Genomic DNA, 12,249 nt, shown 5'->3' with positions numbered 1-12,249 from the left:
CCATTTCACATGTACTTTCATGATGCATGGTCAAAATTCATCAAAAATGGTCAAGGCAAAAAGTCATTTTTTAAGTGACTTCTTTTGAATTTTTGGTGTGAACATGTGAATTTGAGATTTACAAGGCCTATGCATATGAAACCACTTCCAACACACTCCAAATAGCAAATATGACTTGTTGGAACTGTCATGGTACTGTTACATTGCCAATTTGAAAAGGTCATTTTTGGACTTTCACTTAAAGTGCAATTAACACTAATCCAATCAAATTTGGTGATTGTGATTAAGGAAAGGGATTAGGATATGGTATATATCACTAATCATAACAGAATCATAACCACATTTCATTCTCCAAGAACCTAACTGTTTTTCCCTCCAATTCTCTCAAATTCTCCAAAACTTCATCACACTTTTTTCATCAATTCTTGTTGATTTCTTCATCAAACTTGCTCGTGTTCATTGGATCTACACTCCACAAGACTCATTGAGGAACTGTTTTGCATAATTCGTGGCCAAATCTTCAAGAATCACAACTGTCCAAAGCTTGATCAACAATGGCAAATGGATGAATCTTGCAATTGGAGCATCCTTGAGCTAAAGAATCTTTTCCAATCATCTTCCTGAACTTCAAGCTTCACCTGTTTCTGCTTTTCACACCTTGAAACATCAAGATTCGCATCTGCCATCATCATAAGGTGCAAATTCGATTTCCTTATTTGCTTGAATTGTTATATGCGTTTTGTAGATCGTTCAACATAGATAAACATGCTGCTTGTAGTTTTGATTTTGGTTAATTATTGAGAGAGAAATCTTGTTTTAAAGTTTAGATGCCAAAACTTCTTTCAATCGATTCGCATTGTATATGAATCTCTGGACAATTTCATGATGATATCTGTGATGTATGTGCTTAGACGGTTCCAACGGTACCTTGTTTGTTAATTTTCGTTGCAATTTGTTCATGATGGATTCTGGAGATGATGAACATTCATGATGTTCTTGAGAAATTCTGGAAAACGCGTGTGTTTGATCCGCTTTTGTGCCTTGCCATTTTCAAATCATGTTTAGCGCCAAACCGAACCAATCACCATGCGCCACTGAATTACTGAAACGCACGCGTTTTGGCCTGGCTGTTACTAATTACAGTTTTGCCATTCAGAATTAATTAATTCATTTAAACACTTAAATAAATATTTCATTATTTCATCAAACTTCAAAAAATCAAAACTAATCCAATTTTAATCCAAATTGAATGGGAATTTTTGCATCCATCTCCAAATTTCATCTAGTTTTTTATAGGCATGGTAGTCCAAGTTGTGCCTGGTGATTTCGTTGACTTTGCCTATTGTCTTTGACTTGTGTGCATTTTGTGTATGCTTCACCATTTAATTCCTAAAATGATGATGCTTCCAAATAAATTCATGAATTTTTTTTTGCATATTCTGGACTCTTTGATGGTAATTTTGATGTGCAGTTTGTAATTTTTGGATACTTGGTTGTTGAGATATGAATTTTTGAATAGAGGTATGACAATTTGTGTCACACCAAGCTTGATGAACTTCATGATTTTATTTGCCTTGCTTAGGGATCTTGAATTGAGCCAATTTTTTGCATGAATGAACATATTTATGTTGAGATGACATGTGAATTTTTCTGGATTTATTGATGGCATTTCCTATTTGATTGGAATTTTTCCCTCTGTTTGGTCATTTTGTTGGTTGTTTGTGACACATGTTACCATTTGATTTGTGAAATTCTGATCATTGATTGTATGAGTGTGAAATTTGGTATGAGCATTGTAGACACATTATAGGTCATTGTGGTTTTGATCCCATCCATTTATCATACTTCATTTCTGTTTTATGCTTATTGGAAGTTAATGATTGTTTTGATGCCTTGTGTTGGCTTGTTTGAACTTGTCTGAACTTCTTGATTTTCATTGACCAACTTCCTTTTGTCCAATTGAGCTGAAATTTGATATGCTATGCCTTTCATATGTTCTGTTTAGACTTGAATTTTTGTGGAATTAATTGAATTGTTTTGGTATGCTTTTGGTTGAGATAGTTCTGTTTGGTCTTTTGGAGTTGCAAATTGCATGTTTGGTGCTATTTTGTGCATAAAATGATATTGGTGATTGAGATGAGCATGGGACCAATTGGTTTTGCTTTTTAATTGTTTGATTGTGATTTTGGATAATTTTCACTTGCTGTTTTGATTTTTTCATCTCCTTTGGACCCTAGGCTTGGCCTAGTGGTCTAGTTTCTCATGTTTGGTTTGGATTTTCAGGTTGAGATGCAAAAGCCTTAAGGAGAAAATTGCAAGCTGATTAAATTGAGTTTTGTTTGATGTTGTAAACTAACTTGTTTTGTGTTGTAGGGTTTGATGCTTGAGTTTGAGCTCATGGCTTGCACTTGTGTGCATTAATTTGTGTTTGACTGTACAGATTAACATTTGCTGTTTACTGTTGGTTTGTCTGAATACTGATGATACTTGATTGATTTCAGGTACATTAAGTCGCTTTAGTTCTTTAAGAACTCGCTGTGCTGCTGCTTGGTTGTATAAACCAGTTAAGGTAGACTCTCTTGTCTCCATGTAGTCTGGAAGACCTGGCTTGTTATTTAGCCAGGCAACTGTCTGAAGTCCTCCTTAAGAGGCGATGTTTGTGATTGTTTACTTTTGTGCCAAGCAGGTAAAGACCTCTATGAGGCAATTGGCGGATCATAGGGATATGCAATCTATCCCCCGCTATTCTGTTGAGTCGTCCCTCTGCTCACACCACTGTGTTGATGCATTGGGACATTAACCCAAGATCTTGTGCTGTTGCATAGTCGAGTCAGAGTCTTGAGCGTAGAAGGGTTCCTCCATTCTGGACCCACGCTCCTTTGTCTGAAGCTCTCCCTGGCCAGGGATAAGAGCTGTGAAGTCTAATCTTCACTCACCTTTCATCTGCTTCACCCTGACTCTCAATGGCAAGGTTAAGAGCTAACACTACCTCTGTACAGATGACTTGCTTCGGCAGTCCACCCTTGTTTGAGCCTCACTTGACTGGATATAGTGTGTGCTATGTGAAATGTTTGTTTTATCTTGATTGATGCTTGCATGCTTGTTTTTCCTGGTTAGGATTAGCTTGCTGTTGTGCAAGTAGATAGAAACCATAACATAGGGCAATGATGCATGATAACACTAGGCTCGAGTACAACTCCCTAGTAGTGTGTCTCCCCTTGGTTTCTGGCTAGAATTTCTTTCCCGTTCAGGGGAACTACGTCGCCCTGATCCTCATACCAGATGAGGTACGTAGGCAGGAGACCGTGCGAGGTATCTCCGGGCACTTTTTTTTCTTTTTTGTGTGTGTTTGCTTGTTAACCCTTTTGCGTGTTAGGATATGGATGTAAGCCCAGCGATTGGCTATCCGTATCCTGATTGTGTTTGTTTGGTTCGGAAGCCGATGTAAGTCCAGCGATTGGCGTTCGGGTTCCAAGTTTGCCTGTGTTTGTGTGTGTCTTGTTTGGCGTGCGTGAGCCGAACTACGGCAAATCTGATTCTCGTTCCAGACGAGATACGTAGGCATAGGATGCGATGTCCTAGCGAGCCCTCTTCCTCTTTCCCCCACCTGTGTTGTTTTCAGCGTGTGTGTGTGATGTCTGTTTGTTTTAGCAACCTATTCTTTTCTTTAGAACGTGGATCCCGTCGAGTACGACGGACGTGAGGGGTGCTAATACCTTCCCCTTGCGTAACCGACTCCCGTACCCTTTCTCTTTGGTCGCGAGACCATTTCCTTTCCAGGTTTACTCTGAGCGTTTCCTTTCCCTTTTTGGGATAAATAACGCACGGTGGCGGCCCTGTGTTATTTTTGTTTCAGCCCGCCGGTTTTTTTCGCGGATGCGACACTCATATGCAAAGAGAAATAGGTATCACCCAATAGAGTCGGAACGGGATTAAGAGTAGAGAAAATCCTAATAGCGTTCATATCCACAAACTTGTCGATGTTGGGGAACAACACCAACCCATAGATGAGAAGTACAAATAGGGCCTCAAAGGCATCCTCACTCATGGCCTTCCCATACATAGTAGCTTGAGCAATGAGGAACTCAGAAGGGAGACCTTGAATTCCACCTTTGGTAGTCATATGAGCACCAACCAGAGATTCATCTATGTGCAACATGTCTGCTATCTCTTGAGAAGTAGGAATACTCTCTAAGCCACTGAACGACAACTGGTCTAGAATAGGTATACCCACAAGGTAGGCATACTCTTCAAGTGTAGGCAAAAGCTGGAAATCTGGAAACATGAAACAACGATACAAGGGATCGTAAAACTGCACCAATACACTCATCAACCCTTCGTCCACCTGAGTAGTCAGAAGAGGAAGAAGCTTCCCAAAACGAGCCTTGAAACCCAAAGGATCTAATACATAGGATGTCAGATTCCTTAACTCTTTCAAATCTGGTTGTCTGAATCTGTACTTCTTTGTATTCATTCTTTGTCTTTTCATGTCTGAAAATTTTGCAAATAAGCCCCTTAAGTTCCTTAAAAAAATTCTTTATTATTGATGATATGGATGCAAATGGGTGCATGAATGCATGAATGCAACAGTCACACTCAAGGATCAAGCAAAGCACACCAAACAAAGGTCATGGGATGGATCTTATCATCCTTAATATCAATCATCCATTTTGGTGGATTATGGTTTACACCTTATCAACACCCAAGTTCCATTGATATTAAGGATACATGACCGGATCAACCATGAATCAAGGGTTTGTTGCAAGTCACGAGCATGGGGTCTCAGTTAAGAACCAACCAAAGGGAGTGTACTAGGGTTTAAACCTGCCAAACATGTTCACAAGAGGTTCCCATAGTCATCATCCCATCTTTCGGATATTATCGGAGAAACGACTACTCGTATTCCAAAAATATTCTCAAGAGAGACTCTTATGAGTGTAGTATCGCGTAACAATCGTATCAAATCTTACACTTGAGCAACTTCCGCACTACATCCTAAGAATAGGCCAAGATGGGCTTGGTAAACTAAGGTCCTTGGCTTCTAAGGTCTATATTGGAAAGAGTAATGTCTAACCACAACTTACTTGTGTGACATTATTGATCCCAACATGACCTCCACCAAGTGAATGGACTTGCAAGTCAACTTGCTAAGGAATAACTCCACACAAGTCAACAAGACTACGCCATTCTCCTATCCTAAGTGCACTCGAGTCCGGGTATAGAACTCATCTCACAAAGATCACCAAGCATACAAGGAATTAATATCAAGCAAATCAATCATTGCATACAATACAGTAATCCCAAATTGCACAAAAATATGTCACAAAACAATACAACACAATATGAAAAGTAGGATAAACCCACTGGAGACTTGTCCCCAACAGAGTCGCCACTTTTCTGTAGCGGGGTATTCGTTACCATTAGAGATATTGACTAAATCCAAGGTAAACCATACAAGTCGAGTCGCCACCGCACTTCTATTTATCCAAAGGAATGGTTAGAAAGCGAACAAAAACCTAAAAGTTTTAACAAAAACTAGTAAAAGAGAAACAGAGATCTGGGTAAGGGGGTTGGTTATGTAATGGGGAAGTGTTAGGCACCCAAAACATCCTAGGTACTCCTAGGGAGCCCTTTTCATACTTGTTGTAAGGTTGTTGTTTTGTGAAAGTTTATTTGTGCAAACATGATTGAAGAGTTGAGAAGAGAATATACAAGTTTATTTACATTTTTGTGTTTGGATGGATAAACCCATTGCCTACGTACCATCTTAAAAAAGATTAGGATCAAAACCTCGTAGTTCGAGGTAAAAATCTCAAAATGAGTTGGTGAATTGATTGGTGCAAAAGCCTTAAGGTCTTTTGTTATCCAAGGGAGAAAACTCAACCTAAAACCACAAATCCACCATGTGAGGATAACTTCAACATGCTAGTGAGGGGTTAACCCTATAATAAGCATGGAAGACTCATTGTCCATCACTAAGGATATAGGTGAGTATTACATCTACCTCAAGGATAACTCAAACCTAATAGCTAAAGGTTATGAAAAATTTGATTAAGGAAGTGGCCATTGGAACCACAAAAAGACATTTGAATGGGTTATATTTACCAATTAGAAGTATATACAAAAATGGTCACAGTTGACTTAAATATTCAATTCAAAATAAGTATTATGAAAAGAAGATTTGAAAATCAAAAGCATAAGGCTTAGGTTTTTAATGCTTGAAAACAATGGTTAAATGTTTGCACAAAATTTTGGCTTGGGTTAGAGTGGAGGGAAGAAGAAGAATGGCTAAGTCTTAAGCAAAGCAAAAAGGTGAGGGATAAAGAAATAAAACCACAATGGAGTTCCCCTCTTGAGATCATATTGATGATCCAAGTAGCTCTCATCCTTTGGAATAAGCAATCACAATAATAGTAAGCTCAAGTAATCAAACAAGTCTCTTAAGAGATCCCCAATGTATCTTGTGTCTTTCACTTTGGATGAACATGGCAATGGCCTTCCAATTTGAGCTCTCATAGAATTCCCTAGCACAAAAGCACACACATCAAAAGTTTCATGAAGTAAACCAAGGATGGACAAGAGTGAGTTTAGAGATTTGGTCCATATTCAACATTAAGGTCCTTTTACTCCAATTTTGCATAGGGAATGTCCTAGAATCTAAGTCCATTTCTCCATTCTTTGCATAGGGTATGTCCTAGATTCTAAGTCCATTTCTTTGCATTTGGTTCTCAACAATCAAAACAAAACACAAGCATAAGAATATATACACAATTATGTGCTCAAGTGAGCAAAAGGCAAATGGCATTAACATAAACATGTGCTCAAGTGAGCAAAGAGAAAAGCAAATGGATAATATGTGCAAGAATAGTAAATTGCATAAAAGTAAATGTTAATTGTTAATGGTTAGTGTTAGTAATTAGTGTGCCATAAGGCAAATTTAGCGCTATGTTAAGCAATCGTAATAGGACTTATGTAGAAGTCACAACTATCTGAGGCCGGTCAATAATAATGTAGGAAACAACACAAGTTAGAAGTCTTGATTAGTGAACCAAGTTCCAACAACTTGCCATGCCAAAAAGAAGAAGATAATTGATCTTGTACTGGTTTAAGTCTTTTGCATGATTTAGGAAATAACCTATCCTTAATGCAAAGCCATTCACTTGATCAATTGATCAAGATGAATTAGATTTGAATCAAGGAAGATTAAGTCTCCCTAATCAATGCTAACTTATCAACCTTCAACTCATTGATCAAAAGAAAGAAGAAGAAGAAGAAGAAAGATGAAGAATGGATAAGGAAATGGAAAGATCAAAATGCATAAGATGAAATAAGATGTACCAATCCATATATATTGACCAAATGACATTGAAAGTCAAAGTCAAACAATGAGAAATCAGGAGTGAGATGAAGATTGGAGATCAAACAATAAGCAAAACATTTTTTGGCATTTTCAATATTGAAATAAACTTGAATTAAAAATAAAAGAAAGGTCAAACTTCAAAATCACTTCAAATCAACCTTGAAAGGTCCAAGTGATTTATCCTAAGTTCAACAAGGTCAAACAAAGTTTGACAAAAAATTTCAGCATTTTTAAAAGTCAGAAACTATTTTTAATCAATTAAAAATGAATAAAAATAACCTAATTGAATTAAAATCTCAAATAAATCTCAAATCAATTATAAAATTGATGAGAATATTTTTCATAGATCCATCATCATTCAAATAGGTTAGGAAAATATTTTTGTATTTTTTGAATGTCAAAAACTATTTAAAATGAATTAAAAATAACCAGAAAAGAGAAAATTCACAAAAAATATCAAATGATGAAATAAAAAATATTAAAAATCAGAAATAGAAACTAGAAATTATTTGGAGAAGAATGCAATTGGTCCCATATTTTTTGGACCAATAATAAAAGAGATATGAATTTTTGAAATAAAAGGGAATTAAAGAAAATAAAATCAGAAATTAAAAATGTGGAAAATCAGGAAGCGTTGGATCACGTTCATTAATTGACGTGGTCAATCTGATGGTCCTGAAGCGCGCGCTCATGGTGAACCTTGGTCAAACGCGTCACACAAAGGATTAAAAAAAGTCATAACGTCTAAAGGTTGGGATTGAATCTGGAAATGAGATCCAACGGTCCAGATTCAAACTGGCAATGGGCGGCCACCGAAGCCACCTTCTTCTCCGGTGAGCTTCCAAATTCCGGCCAGATTTGCAGGTTTTCAAACCTTCACCATTTTGCACGATCCTTGTACCAAAATGAAGCTGGGGTGATGTACATCACCCATGTAACCTTGAATCACACTCAAGATTCCTATAGGTTAAGAAATCTGAGGTGGAAGATTCAGGTATGAAAAATGCAGATCAAAGAAAAACAAAATTGAAGCTACCACTAGCTTGCCTCTCAAGTGAGGACTTCAGAAAACACTTTGGCCAGGCAAATGGATCAATATATAATGAGTTTCGAAGAAAATACCAGTTGGAGAACAAACTTGAATTCTGGAGATTTGAGCTCGATTCCTTGTTTGCTTTTCCAAAACAGAAGATCAATGAGTTGAAGGATGAAGGTTTAGAAGCTCTAGATCCAAGGATTCAACTAGATGTAGTTGAATTTTGGATCTGAAAATTTTGAAGAAAAGTGAAATAGCTTCTTTGGTAATGGTTATGGATTCAGTTGTGCAGCATCTTAGGCGCCATTAGGTTGAGAATTGAATGAAGAAGAGCATGTATTTATAGCTGAGCTTGAAGCAATGCAAGGCAATACTCGTGTGCATGAGAATTGGGTCTTCCATGCATGGGCCTGTACAGGCGCATGTGAGGCCCAAAAGCTGATGCAAATGAATGCTGAACACAAACCAAGTTGAATTGGACGTGTAATTTGAATGGCATTTGCTTGTGTATCAAGATTTCATGTGAATTCCATATTTGGACCTAAATGTTCCCTTCTCCGAAAGTCCCATTTGAAAAATCCAAACATGGGCATGTGAGTAATGGTTGGAAAGGTTTTGATGTAAGGAACAATTGTTATGTTGGGCAAAAATCCATTTGAAGTGTGGAAATTGGTGAATTTTGAGTTTAAAGTGTGATATGCAAAACATGTCAAGGCAAGGTTTCCAAATTTGGCCAATGTTCAAGCCCATCTGTTTTGATGATGCAAGCCTCAAATGAAACAATCTCCAACATCAAAGTTGTAGATAGTTTCAAGACAATCAAAATGGACTTAAATTTTGAATCATTTGGATTTTTGATGAAAACGTTATGGGCACTTGAAGTTGGACTTTTTTGCCTTTTAATGCATTTGGCCCAAAATGACCTATAATGTCTTGCATTATCACCTGTATTTCCTTTGAGATTTTAAAATTTTGTTCAACATAAAATTTGAAGTAGACATCGTAAGCTTTCCAATTCATTTGATCCCACCTCAAAATCATAAAAAGTGAATGAGTTATGTCCTTAGGAAGTTGACCCAAAATTAGGGTTTCAGTCAAAATGACCTATAATGTATTAGAATGGGAGATGGCCTTCCAAGCTTCAAATCAATTTTTGATGAACATGAAATTTGTTCATATATTCCTTAAGAACATTGTTTCTTTTGGAATCATCTCCATTTGAGCAACACATAAAAAGTTAGGTCTCAGTGCATTTCAAAATAGTCAGATGAATTGACTGATCAACTTCTCAAGTCTATGACTCACATCTTGATGAATTGATGATTTAGGACACTCAAATAAGTTCAAATATGCATGAAATGATGAATTAAATAACTTCCCTTGATTGTATTTGATCATGGGCTGAGGTTGCTTCAAGAGCAAGGCATTGTGGTGCACAGATGAACTAGGGTTTCCTTGGAGCACAAACCTCAAACCCTTTGACTTGCTTTGATCAAAATGATGAATTGAGATGCTAGGGAGGCATACTTGATGGATTAGAGTTTTGGGAACCATTACCATGCTTGCTATCATCTCCTCTTGGCCTTATCATTGCACAAAAGATCTTCTAGAAGCTTTGGACCTTGTGATTGCTCAAGCTACAGACAAAAGATGTTAGTGACATATTTTTGTGATTTTTGGTTAGTAAACAAGATAAGAAAAGCAATAATATACAATTCAATCATGCTTGGTGATCTCAAACCACTCACAAGAAGTCCCACTCAAAGGCAAAGGGAACCAAGATGCTAATGATCCTTGAGGCAATGCAAGTGCAATGTTATGATGCCATGAGGGATCTTAGGGACAAAATTGGGGTCTTACAGGTATGATCCATGATGAGTCACGCCGATCTTCCAAAATCCTTTTGGGGACATGCATTATTGACAACAGCTTACACACTTAACCGTGTTTCATACAAAAAGGTTGAGAAGACACCGTATGAGATATGAAGTGGTAAAAAACCACATATGTCTTACATGAAGATTTGGAGGTGTGAAGTTTATGTGAAACAAAAACTTTCAACTAAGCTTCAACCCAAATCTGACAAATGCTTATTTGTGGGGTATCCTAAAGAAACAAAAGGGTATTACTTCTACAATCCTTCTGAGGGCAAAATGTTTGTCACTCGAACTGGAGTTTTCCTAGAAAAAGGATTTTATTTCCAAAGGAATCAGTGGGAGGAAAGTAGAGCTTGAAGAAATTCAATAATCACAAAGCATTGATACACCTATGGAGGAATTAGAGCAGGAAACACAAGTAGTTATGGAAGAGAAACCTGCTCAAGTAGAACAAGACCAACGTAGGTCAAGCAGGATAAGTCACCTATCTGAGAGATATGGATGTCTCATAACTGATCAAGATGATGTATTACTCATGGATCAAGATGAATATGTGACCTACCAAGAGGCCATAACTGGTCCCGAGTCTGAGAAGTGGCTAGAAGCCATGAAATCTGAAATGGATTCCATGTACACAAACCAGGTTTGCACCTTGGTAGAGCCTCCTCCAGGAGTTAAACCTATAGGATGCAAGTGGATCTTCAAAAAGAAGACTGGCATGGATGGTAAGGTACATACCTATAAGGCAAGACTTGTTGCAAAAGTATATAAACAAATTCATGGGGTTGACTATGATGAAACCTTTTCACCAGTTACAATGCTTAAATCTGTTCGGATTTTACTTGCTATCGCTGTATATCATGATTATGAAATATGGTAGATGGATGTCAAAATTGTTTTCCTTAATGGGAATCTTCTTGAAGATGTGTAGATGACATAGCCTGAAGGATTTGACATACCAGAAGAAGCCCAAAAGATATGTAAGTTACAACGATCAATCTATGGATTGAAGCAAGCTTCCAGAAGCTGAAATCTTTGTTTTGATGAAACAGTAAAACAATATGGGTTCATCAAGAATAAAGATGAGCCTTGTGTCTACAAGAAGGTTAGTGGGAGCATGATCGTCTTCCTAGTATTATATGTAGATGACATATTACTCATTGGAAACGATGTCCCTACCCTGCAATAAGTAAAGTCTTGGTTGGGGAAATGCTTTTCTAGGAAGAACCTAGGTGAAGCAACCTATATATTAGGAATCAAGATCTATAGAGATAGATCACAAAAACTGTTTGACCTAAGTCAGAGTAAATACATAGACAAAGTGCTGAGACACTTTAATATGCATGATTCCAAGAGAGGATTCATACCTATGCAACATGGACATTGTCTATCAAAAACATAATCCCCTTTGTAGCGGTGTATTCGTCACCATCAGAAATATTAACTAGATCTGAGGTAAATCATACAAGATAGAGTCGTCACCGCACTTCTATTTATCCAAAGGAATGGCTAGAAAGCAAACAAAAGCCTAAGAAGTTTTGCAAAGAAAACTAATAAAAGGGTACAGAGATCTGGGTAAAGGGGTTGGTTATGTCATGGGAAGGTGTTAGGCCCTTTTCACAACTTGTTGTATCAGGTTATTGTTTATGAAATATTTATTGTGCAAACATTGATTGAAGAGATGAGAAAAGAATGTACAAGTTAGTTATTTTTGTGTTTCGATGGATGAACCCATTGCCTACGTACCTTTTTATGAAAGATAAGGATCAAAACGCCGTAGTTCGGCTAAAAGATTTCCAAAAAGTGAGCGGATTGATTTTAAACAAAAACCTTAAGGTCTTTCATTATCAACGGGAGAAAACTCAACCTGAACCAACAATCCACCATGTGAGAATAGCTTCAACATGCTAGTGAGGGGTTAACCCTATAATAAGCATGGAAGTCTTACAATTCAATCACTAAGGATGCGGTGAGAT

This window comes from Lathyrus oleraceus, chromosome 6 (genome assembly GCF_024323335.1).
Source record: "Lathyrus oleraceus cultivar Zhongwan6 chromosome 6, CAAS_Psat_ZW6_1.0, whole genome shotgun sequence".
In the NCBI taxonomy this organism is placed as follows: Eukaryota; Viridiplantae; Streptophyta; class Magnoliopsida; order Fabales; family Fabaceae; genus Lathyrus; species Lathyrus oleraceus.
Note: the sequence above shows the minus strand (reverse complement) of the source record.